The following is a 13,095-nucleotide window of genomic DNA, read 5'->3' as shown; positions in this document are numbered from 1 at the left end:
CATTCAAATTCTACTCGTCACCTAAACATTAGCACCTTTATCACTTCTCACAGTGCAATAATAATAAATAACTTAAGTATTGCAACAAATGAATACTAGTTAATACAAAAAAATTAAGGGAACTCCTCAAAAGATCTGCTGCATGTTGGAATGACGCTGATCTCATGTAGTGTGCCGGAGTGAAATTTCGTTTACGGAGACGTTCGATTTCATTAATCGAAAAGTATCCATAATTTATCAATTACGTTAACGTGAAATTTCTTAAAGCGAACGCTCGCATATCGAGGGATCCCTGTATGACTGTTTTGCGAGAGGATAGTGCTAGCTAGAGTGCTAAACAAGACGGCTCACGGCAACAGCTATTCCAGAAACCTAGCAACGTTCATGCACAATAAGCAAAGTGCTTCATCGACTGTCCACGTGTTTTAACGAAATTAATACTCTGCGTGTATGTGCACGTGGGCAATACTTACTCGAATGAAGGTAGCAGTATTTTCCGGGAAAAGGCACGGCTTCAGAAAAGTATGGCAAACACGCCGGTTTTATGTACTCCGTCGGTTGTATGCTTTGACTTAACTCCACCACAGCTATGTCGTAGTCAGGGTGGGAGGCATTGTACTTCGGGTGCACAAATATATTCGCCACTGTGATATTCCCAGACCAGTACCAATTCCACCCCCGCCAAGACACTCGCCACTCGGAAATTGGTCGGCTGCAAGTCGTAACATTTTAAAATAAATTAGATACATTTTACATTTAATTCAACCACTGTCTTTATTCATCTCGCAGTGTCAAGCAGACTGTGTAAGTCGTGATGTTTCGTCTAAATAATGTACATTGGCTCAATTTGAACTGGGCTCAAGCTGAACCGTAAGCTATGACTATATATCAACCTCGGAATAATCTAATCACTGCACCATTATTCAACATCGTGCATCATTGACACTCATGAACCTTGATACTACATAGTGTATCACTGGTACTCATGAACCCTCATCTACATATTGCATGATCAAGAATTACATTGTATACCATCCAACAATATATTAACACGTAAGTTTGCATAGACAATATTATTATTATTTACTTTGACCATTAGTTGTAAACTGGAGTTAAAACAATGTCTCAATACAGTGGTCCTGCCCCTAACAGCAGCTAAAACGTTTTAATTAGCAATTTGTATATCAATGCTTGGCGCTGATCCATTTTACTAATATTATGCATGAGATTGATTGCTTCCTCTTTGTACTGATACTTGCTGTATATGTCGGGACCTATGTAACCATGATTTGTAACCGAGATGTGTGCCGTCACAGGACACCAATGAAACAATGGATCCTAGCAGCTCATTGGGCAATTTCTGCTGAAAAAAATAAAATCGATATGTGCTGTTAAATCTATGGCCAGCGTTAGTCTATGGGCAGCGTTGAGTCAATGGGCAGGTTCTATTCTATGGACAGTGTTGCGTCTGTAGGACTCGTACTGATGCGACAGCTTCTTTGTCTTTCTCGGTTCTTTATTAACTCGTATAGTTTCACATCTCTTCCGTCGGCATCACTCAATGTCCCTCCGTACTCTTCAACCCACAGCTCCCCATCACCATCACTCAATGTCCCTCCGCTCGCTCACTCTGCTGGCTTCGCTCGCTCTCCTTCTGCTCCTCTCCTCCAGCGACCTTCCTCTCTGCTCTCTCTCTCTCCAGCTCGGTCGCTCTTTGTTCTCTCTGCCGCCCCACTCCGTCGTAGCTCTCTCCACCAAGGTCCTTTGCTCTGCTGCTATCCTATACTGTACTCGCTCCATCCACTGCTACTCTATCTGTATTCTCTCTATCCACTGCTACCATACTCTGTATTCTCTTTGTCCACTGCTACCTTATACTATACTCTCTTTGTCCACTGCTAACTTATACTATACTCTCTTTGTCTGCTGTTCCGTCTGTCCATCTGTTCGTCTCTCATCCCAGGCACCAACTCCCGTTTCTCCCCACGCTCTCTGCCTTTATCCCTGAACCAATTCCCCTTAATTAATTGGACCATCCCCCGCTTCGCTATTCGCCCCCAGCCCCCAGTCCCACGTGGTGTTGTTGTAGACACCGCGGTGCCAATCTCAGACACCCATACCTCTCGTCCAATCACCGGCCTGTGTCCTCAATTACCCCCGGCAACCTGCAGGCCCGCCTTAACTACCCTGCCACCTTAATTGGTACAACAACAACAGTAAATCGCTCCGCGCCCTGTGTCCCCGTTTGCCCTCACTGTCCGCCGCGTGCACGCATCTCAATCCAACGCGTGAAGTGCGTTTCTCAAGTCCTACATCACCGCCCTCCCCAATGTTTAAAGAGTTAGCTGTCCCGGCTAAACACAACGCGTCACACGGCAATACACAACAACCCAACACAATGTACACGATCCCCCCCCAAATACGACAACCAACGTCCATGTCACGCAATGTTTATGAAAAAGTCACTCTTCTGGAGCGGGTTCCCGTAGCCGGTCCGTCACCCCGGCTCAGGTGAACAGGGGGCAGGGGCAGGGAATATCTCTCCGTGGGCGCGGGGCAGCGTCCTGCCCGAAACGTGTGCCCCGCTTCGTTGCACCGCCCATTCCCTGACGAGACACCAAAGCGGTCGCGTGCGTCCCGGGGTGGCCCCTGACTCAGAAATGGCGATCCTGCAGACACACGGGGGGTAAACTGATAAGGTGCGTTCTCCCATCGCCGCACAGTACGCTTGTCGGACACATCCAATACAGGCCGTTCCGGGATGGGAGATGACGCATCATAAGGTACCACATATCTTTTCAAGCGCGATGGGTGAACATGCCACAATCGGCGACCATATTGAATCCTCACACTCTGATCCCGGCGAACTTCCACAATCTCAATGGGACCCTGCCAGGGCCGATGGAATTTCGGTGATCTGCCTACTGGCACCATCGGACAATGTAACCAGGCCTTGTCCCCCACCTGCCATGGCTCCCGTGGAGGCTGTGTACTGTGCAGGCACTCATTAGCCGCCTGCCTTTGTTCCAAATTTCTCAGCGAGGCCTCCCTAGCCTCTTTTAGACGATCCAATGCCTCAAGCATGGGGACAGGCACCGCTGACGACTTCCCTTTAGTTTTTACCCCCAGCTTTACCAAGGCCGGGGCTTCCGGTTCACGACCATACATCAAATAGAAGGGTGAATACCCTGTCGAGGCGTGTGGGGCTAATCTATAATTGTCCAATGCCGCCAGCACATGTAGATTCCAATCTGTCTGAGCCGAATTAACCTGTTGGCGCAACACAATGTTCGATGAAGACGCTCAAGCATCCTGTCGGTTTGCGGGTGGTATGGGGATGTCTGAATTTTCCTTGTACCCAATGCATCACACACTTCCTTCAATAGGCGGGAAGAATTTTTTTTACCCTGGTCAGTAAGCAGGTGCTCCGGGGCACCTTTGTCAAAAACGTAACCCTGCAGGAAGGCCTCCACGATCGATCCTGCCGATTGGTCCACTAGCGGCCATGCCATAGGCCACCGAGTGAGGTACTCTACCCCCACGAGCAAATATTTGTGACCCCACGGGGTAACGGGGAACAGTCCCAGAATATCAAGGGCTACAATCTCGTTTACCCGTGAAACCCGTATCGACTGCAATGGTACTCGATTTGGCTGTGCCGGCGCCTTCCACCGCGCGTACTCGTGACAGGCCTTAACATACAAATGAACATCGTTTTGCAATCCCGGCCAATAGAAATGGTTACTCAAAGTCAACGCTGTTTTTTTTCTTACCCAAGTGCATCAATCCCTCGTGCGCGTCGCGAATAAGTTTTCCCCTCAAACATAGTGGAACAACAATACAAAACTTCTGTAAGACGACATCCCACCTCACTAGGAGGTCGTCTATGAGCCGAAGAAAGGCCCGATCATCCCACTGTTTGGAACGGGAGGCCCGAAGTCTCATTCTGGTAAGCGAAGGATCCTCCACTTGCAAGCGCTCCCAACACTCCCGTGACAATCCCAGCAACCCAGGCTCCTTAGCCGGTGCTTCGTCAACCCGGTCCGAATCGGCTGCAGCAGCCATGGCCAGAATGCCCTGCAGCGGTGGCCCGCAGCACAGCGATCTCTCGGAACATCTACACAAGCCCGACGACTGAGGCAATCGGGACAGAGCGTCCACGTTAACATGACGCGTCCCTTTCCTGTGCTGGACCGTGAAGTATCCCTGCAGGACCTCAAGGAGTACTGCAGCGCCTTCCGTACAAGTATGGTCGGTACAACAGCACAAAGTGTACAATCGCCAACAATTCCCTGCGTGTTACACAATATCTTTGCTCTGCTGGGGACAGTACACGGTTGCCGTACGCAACGACCCTTTCAACTCCATCAATCGCCTGCGACAACACAGTGCCGATGCCCGTGTCACTGGCATGGGTGTCCAAAATAAACATTTACGCAAAATTTGGATAACCGAGCGGCGGTGCGCCTGCCAAAGCGTCCTGGAGCATCTCAAATGAACGCTGTTCCTCGTCACCCCATAGAAACGTCTTACCCTTAGCAGTCAGCGTATGCAGCGGCCTCGCAATTGTGGCAAAATCTTTAACAAATCGATGGTAATATGACGCAAATCCCATGAAGCTACGCACTTCCGATAGGCACTGGCCACACACGTACACAACTGGCTTTCTCCGGGTCAGTGGCGACCCCCGCTTCACTGACCACATGACCCAAGTATTTGACAGATGTTCTCAACAATTTGCATTTCTGGTGTTTAAATTTCAAATTGGCATCCCATACCCGGCCAAACACAGCCCGTAGCTGCTGCAAGTGTACTTCAAAATCTTTACCGAACACAATGACGTCGTCAAGGTATATCAAACATGACTCCCACTGCAATCCGGACAATACGAGTTCCATCAATCGTTGAAAGGTGGCTGGCGCGAAGTGCAGCCCCATCGGAAGTTCGTTAAATTGGAACAACTCCTGCGGCGTGCGGAAGGCCGTCTTTGGTTTAGATTCCTCGTCCAAGGGCAATTGCCAAAAGCCCTACAAAAGATCCAAAATGGGAAAAAATTTCGCACCGGACAAGGAGTCCAATGAGTCATCAATGCGCATGAGCGGGTATGCATCCGCCACCAAAATCTTATTCAATTTTCGGTAATTCACACAAAATCGCAGAGAACCATCTCGTTTTTTAACCAATACAATCGGAGCCCCCCACGGGCTGGAAGAGATGGAGAGACGATATTTTGTTGCAACATTTCGTCCACCGTTTTCCGAATGCAATCCTTCTCCAGCGGGCTCACCCGGTGAGAATTTAATCGAATTGGGGGTGCATCCCTAGTATCAATGTGATGCCGCAACAGGGACGTGCGAGCGACATCAAACTTCCCCGAGCTAAAAACGTCCCTGAATTCCCAAAGCAACCCCCGAAGACGCGACCGCTGCTCGGGTGTCAAATCATCATTGCAATCGTACAAATCCCGAAACCAGCCCGGTTCCTCCTCATCCTGTGGCAGTGTATCTCCTTCCCCAGCTACCAAGCACGCATCCCCTTCCGAGTTCCGCGCAACCGATGCGTGCGCCAACGTAGTCCCTTCTTGAATAACGACTGACTCGTGCCCCGCATTTACAATCTGAATGAATGGTTCGCACGTCGCCGGCACCATCGTAAAAGCACCAACCAAGGAGGGCGTTCATGCCACGGCATTCGACGGTATCAACAAAATGCCTTCCTCCAAGTTACCCACTGACAGCCCTTTTTTCAAGTGTAACGGCACGAGCATCTGCATTGCAGGCGGAACGCGCACCATGCGGCTAACCACCGCCTGAACCACAGCGTTAACGCGAGCAAATTTAGATGGAGTTCCCAAAAACTTAAGGCACTTCCCCGATGGCAATTCCTATCTTCCCTTTTCAATAGAAATCTTAATTGGCATCTTTTGCAAAAAATCTGTGCCCAACAAACATGGCACGGCCAGAACAGTCAACCAAAATGTATCCTGTTACACACACCTCCCCAACTTGAATCGTTGCAAGCACTCGACCCAAAATTCCAAAACTGCCCCCCTTTGCCACTATACACGGCCCATCCACTGGTTCCAACGCATGGGGCAAGGTTGGCAATAATCGAAAAGTTTGCAAGGAAATGAGGGTCGCAGAAGCCCCCGTATCGACGATAACTCGAATCTGTACCCCTTGAACAAGCGCCATCACATCCGACGAACCCGGCGCAGCTCCCAAAACATGATGAGCCAACGCACCCCATACAGCATTCCCATGTGAGTCATACGAAGGGGGATCAACAGTGTGTGGTGTCGCGGATGGGTGAGGTGTAGGATACGGCTGTGTATTGCATGTGTCGCGACTCACCTGATAGTCTAGAGATGGGAAGAATCCGCGGTTGTAGCCTCCTGATGACCACAGGAAGACGCCTCTTCGTCTCCAGCAGTCCCGTGCGAAGTGTCCTCGACGCCCGCACTCGTAACACGTCAGCGGACCGCCACGTCCGAACGTCCCAGGGCGGCAAGGCGGGCCCACAAGCGACCATGCGGCTGCTGCTGTCAGCGACCCTGGCTCCAACTCCGACAGGCCCCCGGCCGCGCCGGCGCACACCACCAGGGGCTGTAGTGTCACCGCCACTGGCTCGTCACAAAGATCCAGGTTGGCCTGGATGTTCCTGGCAATCTGCAAAGACGACCCGTCGTCGTCGCTGTTGCTGGGAAGTGAGAGGACGACTCGTAGCTCCTTCACCATCAGTAACAGCTTCTCCTGGGCCAAAGAATCAAGGGCGGCCTGATCCATCGCCGGGTAAGCCGCTTGGCCGAGGGTCAACAGTGCACTGCGATACGCGAGGGGAGATTTTGTCTCCGCCCGCCGTCTCAAATGAAACTTGCGCTTGGCAACCGATCGCGGTTCGTAAATGTCCTGCATCGCCGTGAATGTCTCCATCAGTTACAAGTGAACCCCCCTAGGGAGGCCGTAAAACGTCGCCAGTGCATCGTCGTCCAAGGCCGTTGGCAGGGCTCGTAGCGCTTCAACTTCCATCCAACCGAGCGACTCGTACGCTGCCCGAAATCGTCATGTAAACGCCGTCCAGTCGCCGACTTTAACCTCAAAGCGTTCCACGTGCAATCGGTGTCGTGTGCTCAAAGTCGGTGACTCCGGCTCCTCCTCGGCATCCAGCTCTGCACCTGGCGCATCAGGATATACAGCCGTGCTGCCGGCCTCCGCAGATGTGACGAGCTCGTGCGGCAGCTGATCCGATCCCGTCGGCGCCGTCCGTTTCGTTTGCATAAAATGTACAAATTCTTTCGTGACCACCGCCATCCTGGCCTCCCACGCAGCCATCGCAGCTCTCCATACCTGAGGTGGGCTTGGCTCATCTTCATCATTCGGGTCACCCTCTTCCCACCGCGGCGCCCCATCAGCCACGTCTGATGGGGGAGCGGGGGCCTCCAACCCCGACGGGGGTATCACATCCGCATCGCTGCTGTCGGCCGACGAGCCCGCCGGTAAGTTCTTCTTTTTCGTTGCTTTCTTCGACATGTCGGCGTGGTTCTTTTTGATCACTTCTGACACCAGTTGTAGGACTCGTACTGACGCGACAGCTTCTTTGTCTTTCTCGGTTATTTATTAATTTGTATAGTTTCACATCTCCTCCGTCGGCATCACTCAATCTCCCTCCGTACTCTTTAACCCACAGCTCCCCATCACCATCACTCAATGTCCCTCCGCTCGCTCACTCTGCTGGCTTTGTTCGCTCTCCTTCTGCTCCTCTCCTCCAGCGACCTTCCTCTCTGCTCTCTCTCTCTCTCTCTCCAGCTCGGTCGGTCTTTGTTCTCTCTGCCGTCCCACTCCGTCGTAGCTCTCTCCACCAAGGTCCGTTGCTCCGCTGCTATCCTAAACTGTACTCGCTCCATCCACTGCTACTCTATCTGTATTCTCTCTATCCACTGCTACCATACTCTGTATTCTCTTTGCCCACTGCTACCTTATACTATACTCTCTTTGTCCACTGCTACCATATACTATACTCTCTTTGTCCACTGCTACCTTATACTATATTCTCTTTGTCTGCTGCTCCGTCTCTCCATCTGTTCGTCTCTCGTCCCAGGCACCAACTCCCGTTTCTCCCCACGCTCTCCGCCTTTATCCCTGAACCAATTCCCCCTTAATTAATTGGACCATCCCTCGCTTCACTACTCGCCCCCAGCCCACAGTCCCACGTGGTGTTGTTGTTGTAGACACCGCGGCACCAATCTCAGACACCCATACCTCTCGTCCAATCACCGGCCTGCGTCCTCGATTACCCCCGGCCAGCTGCAGGCCCCCCTTAACTACCGTGCCACCTTAATTGGTACAACAACAGTAAGTCGCTCCGTGCCCTGTCCCCGTTTGCCCTCACTGTCCGCCGCGTGCACGCATCTCAATCCAACGCGTGATGCGCGTTCCTGAAGTCTTACCCGTCTACCTGCACTGTTCGTCTATGGGCAGTGTTAGTCTGTGGGCAGTGTTCGTCTATGGGTGGTATTTATTCTATGGGCAGCATTGAGTGTTGAGTCTATCTGCAGAGCGAGTCTATGGGCAGTGTTCAGTCTTTGGGAAGTGAGTCTATGTACAGTGTTGAGTCTATGGACAGTGTTAGTGTATGGGCAGTGTTGAGGCGATAGACAGTGTGAGTCTATGTTGAATCTGTGGGCGGCTTTAGTCCTTTAACATCTGAACCATCGTAGGACGCCGATTAAATCACAGCAGTAATTATATGATCCCTTCTGGCTGAAATAAATAACATGTATCTATTTAGAGAAGCCTGGCCAGGTCACATGGTTAATGTCACTATTACATTAAGACGTATTTTTGACTATATTTACAGAAGATATTTCCATTAAAATGCACACACATTTAGAGTTCACAAATGTAATGACCAAAAAATGTCCCCAGCCAATGTGCAGCCTAACCGCTAGTTCGAAAATAAACCACGGTCTCCGATTGACCGAAAGAGGCCTCCACAGGCATTGGTTGGGAGGCAGGCTTTTAAACTGATTGGAGAAAAAGGGGTTGAACTATAATAGGGCATCCGTTAGAGAAGAAGAACAGGGATTGGTTAAAGGAAGAACAGGGTTAGGAAAGTTCGAGAAAGGGGGCTCGAGGAGCATAAAAGGAGAGAAGCACGAGGAGTGGGGACGTTCGAGGGAAAAGACGAACCACGAAATGAAGAACCTAGTCAGGGCCTAGTATTGTCATTGTGTTTTCAATAAAGAGGGTTCACGTTTTCAGTCGTTACACAAAGATAAAATATCCCATTAAGCCTGCACAGACTATAGGAGCAAGTGTTGTTTATGTAGCCGGTGTGAATCAGACCTATAATTGTGCACTCTGCGACGTGTTGCTGTAATTGCTGCGTTTTTTTCATTGTAAGTGAAGACAATGATGATTAGAAATAATAGGACCCAGAGCCCCATGTGCACAGCAGGCCACAACCCTACAGTGTGTAGACTATTCAGAGTAAAGGGCACACCCTCAATTTATTATTGGGGTTGACTTCGTGCTGGTGAAATGCATATTACATTGGCTCCTTTAAAATATCAAGTGTAACTTAAACTAATATTACTTGAATGTTAATCGACTGACAGCATACCTGTCAACCCATACGGGTTTCCCGTGTTCTTGTGCAGAGAAATTGAGTTTTCAGGTCCATCCGTTGTATAGCCGTTTCAATTCGGCAAAAAAAGTGGTTTATTTGTTTGTATTTCTCCATTTTGATGGGACTTTGTAGCATAAACGTTGAGATTTATGAGGGCACGGGGTGACTAATAAAGTCTGAATTGGTCTGTTATTAGGTAGGCACTGCAAAGGGGTTGACAGAAACTCGGTAATGTTCATTGACAGTTGATTGAGTTATTGGTCGTAAAGAATATACGCACAAGTAAGACTTTGATATGAACGTTGATTTAAATATATAAAATACTTATAATTTGGTCTAGAATATTAACACTGGCGCTCAATTCCATGAACGTGGAGGGTGATGGGGATGTGTCTGCTGATTATTGCAGGCATGAGATGTTCACTTCTTTTGAGTGTTGTGTTAGTTTTCCGGTTTTTGCGCAGGGAATTTAATAAGAAGGTGTTACCTTCGTGCTGAGACTTATTTAATTCTATTCACGGGTGTTAATAATTAGTTTATTTTTTTCAACCCACCTAAAATAAACACGTAATGTTAACAATTAATCCATTGATGTCCCCTTTTGCCATTGGGCACATGTTTCTTTAGCACCGTTCCGTATAAATATTGGACTTTTTAAGGACTTTCCTATCGTCGTGTACTGTCGTGCGACTATGAGAAGTCAGCCTATTGTTCTATTGCTCAATTTAACAACGTAACCATTGAGGTTTAAGTGGACGGATCGATGAGTATGATATTTGCAGGAGTACTGTTGTGCCAATTCCGATCATAAGTGTGTTTGCATATTAGAGTGTTTTTAGATATTAAAGTTGCTTAACACAGAAGAGTCTGAGTGGTTCCTTCGTAAGTTCATGCGTAATTATATTAATTAAAAGAACCGTATCCTCCGGCAAGATCTGAATCCTGAAACCGGAAATAATTACCCTAAAATCATAACCGGTAAGTGTTTAAGCGAGAAACATTATCAGTAAAAGTTAAAGCGAGAATCATTGTATTATCACGATTGGTAATACACTCCAAGACAACGAAGCCGAGCATCACATCACGCACATCAATCACAAATAAACACACGCACAGAATACACCCCTAGACAACGAAGCCGAGCCATTAATAATAATAATATGCAACTACACGCATGCCTATTGATCAAAATACAAACTAACACACACACATTAATAATACTCCTATACACACACACATTGATCATATACATATATTTTCACATAATACACACATTTAATCACACATAGGATTGATCACGTTACATTCACACGCAATTAACATCAATTAACATGAAATGCACGCACGTTGAATTATTTTATGAATTGTGTGTGATTTGCATAATTTCCTACATTTGCATAATTGTATGAATTTGCATATTATATAAAAAAAAATCACAATATAAACAACAAACAGAACACAACACAGAGTGTTTACTCATCATCTCCGAAATTTAATATTTGTATTGTCTATTTACGATTCATGGAAGGAAAGGGACAGGGCGGGCCGGCTACATTTGTAGTGACATACGACGTCACTACTGTGTCGGGACTGTACGAGCGTAGGGACATGTGACATCACGACTGTCTTGGCTGGGTATGGGTGCTTGTAGGCAGATGTCACGGAGGTCGTGTCAGGCCGTGACACTGGGAGAACCCAACAGGACACGTTACCGGACAAAGGGGGGCTAGGGGCCCCAGTGAGGAGCTGGGGGTCACGTGGTTGGGGGCCCGGACCTTCCCAAAGGATCAAAAAGGGGGGCGTGGCCTGGGGCGGAACCGGCCACGCCGCAGCAGTTGTAAGCGTAGTGTGAACAGAGCGCTGGGCTGTTCTACCCCGGGATGAAGACGACATCAACGGTCCTCGAGTCTCCGATTGTCGTTCGTGACCAGGCAGCCTATCGACTGCCTTTGTCACGCTGTGTAGTATTCCCCGAGTGTTAAGTGAGATCAGGAACCTTGTGTATAGTGTTATCGTTGGTTGTTATTGTTAATAAATAGTGTTGCCTCCAGTTGAGTGTGCCTCAATTTAACCCACTACACATTTGCGAGCACCTATGAAGGCTGGCATGGCACACGAGGGGGTGGGTGGCCAACAACATGCTCGGCCACCTTTGTTTCACGAGTGGCAATGTTTACACACTGTACCAGGTAGCCGTGAGCGGGAATCGAACCCGGCTCGCTGGGTTTGTAATGCAGTGGTTAGTGCATAACACACACACACACATTTTAAATATGTATGGGGAATGTATTACATTAAAGATGCACATAGCATGCATGGAACTCACTTGAGACAGGTTGCAGAAGTCAGTATCCATCGAATTCCAATGAGCACACCATCGCAAGAGGAATGCATTTGAACCACCCAGGGACTCTGTGTGTTCACTGATGTCGTCCCACAAGTTACAGGTACTGAAATTGAAATACAAAAATAATATCAACAATGTCATAGACCCATGCATTCACTCGAACTAAACTAACAGTAGAAGTCCTCTTATCCTTGGTAATGTAATTCTCTTCTTCTGGGTCTCCATGCCTATACTCTTAGGTTTTTTCGGTAAAGTCACGTCGGTAAAAAATAAAATTAAAATTTATAAAATAGGCTGTCACTCCCCTCCAAAAAAATAAAAAAAATATTCGGCAGGGTTTGCTTTCAAACTCCCCACTCGAATTATCTCACACTTCACCTCTCCTCCTGCAACTCCACCGGCTTCCCGTTTACTACCCCGCTGTCTTCAAATTCCTGACTCGAGTCTATAAAATATATCCGTGACCTTGGCCCACTTCATCTTGCCACTCTCATCTCCTTCCACGTCCATTCCTCTAGTCCTCTTCATTCCCAATCTTCTCTCTCTCTATCCCTCCTCCCTGTGCCCAATCTCCACTCCAGTCCATCTGTTATGCTGCAGCCACGAAGCCTCTCTGAGGGAGCCCCACCTACGACTCGACCACCGCTAAGCGACGGGGATGACGCGGCATCCCCCTCACCAACCCCCCGCACAAACACACACACACCGACCCCCATGTAGAGCCTCGCGGGGAAGCCATCTGGTCCACAGGTTTTCACCCAGAAGCTTCTCGTAGGGAGGAACATCCTTCACGGTTTTCCCTGGGACCAGGGAATTGACTAAGGCTTTCCCCAGGCTGAATTACCCTGCGGCGCCGTGAATTAACATGGAAATGCACGATCACAACGAGGCTACGCAGCCACCGCGGATAGAAACATACCCCGCACACACGGATCGGTGGGTAGGTCGTGAGAGGGGGCGAAGCCACGAACGGCGGGGAAACCGGGATCGTTCCTCTAATTGGTCGGGCGCTTAGCGGCAAACTCAGATGCGGACGTCGCTGAAATCAACGGTCCAAGTGGGGCGAGGGTACAGGTGAGCGCTCTAATTGGCGGGCAGATCGGGCTCTTTGATGTAGGTAA

This window comes from Lampetra fluviatilis, chromosome 55, assembly GCF_964198595.1.
Source record: "Lampetra fluviatilis chromosome 55, kcLamFluv1.1, whole genome shotgun sequence".
NCBI classification, from domain to species: domain Eukaryota; kingdom Metazoa; phylum Chordata; class Hyperoartia; order Petromyzontiformes; family Petromyzontidae; genus Lampetra; species Lampetra fluviatilis.
Note: the sequence above shows the minus strand (reverse complement) of the source record.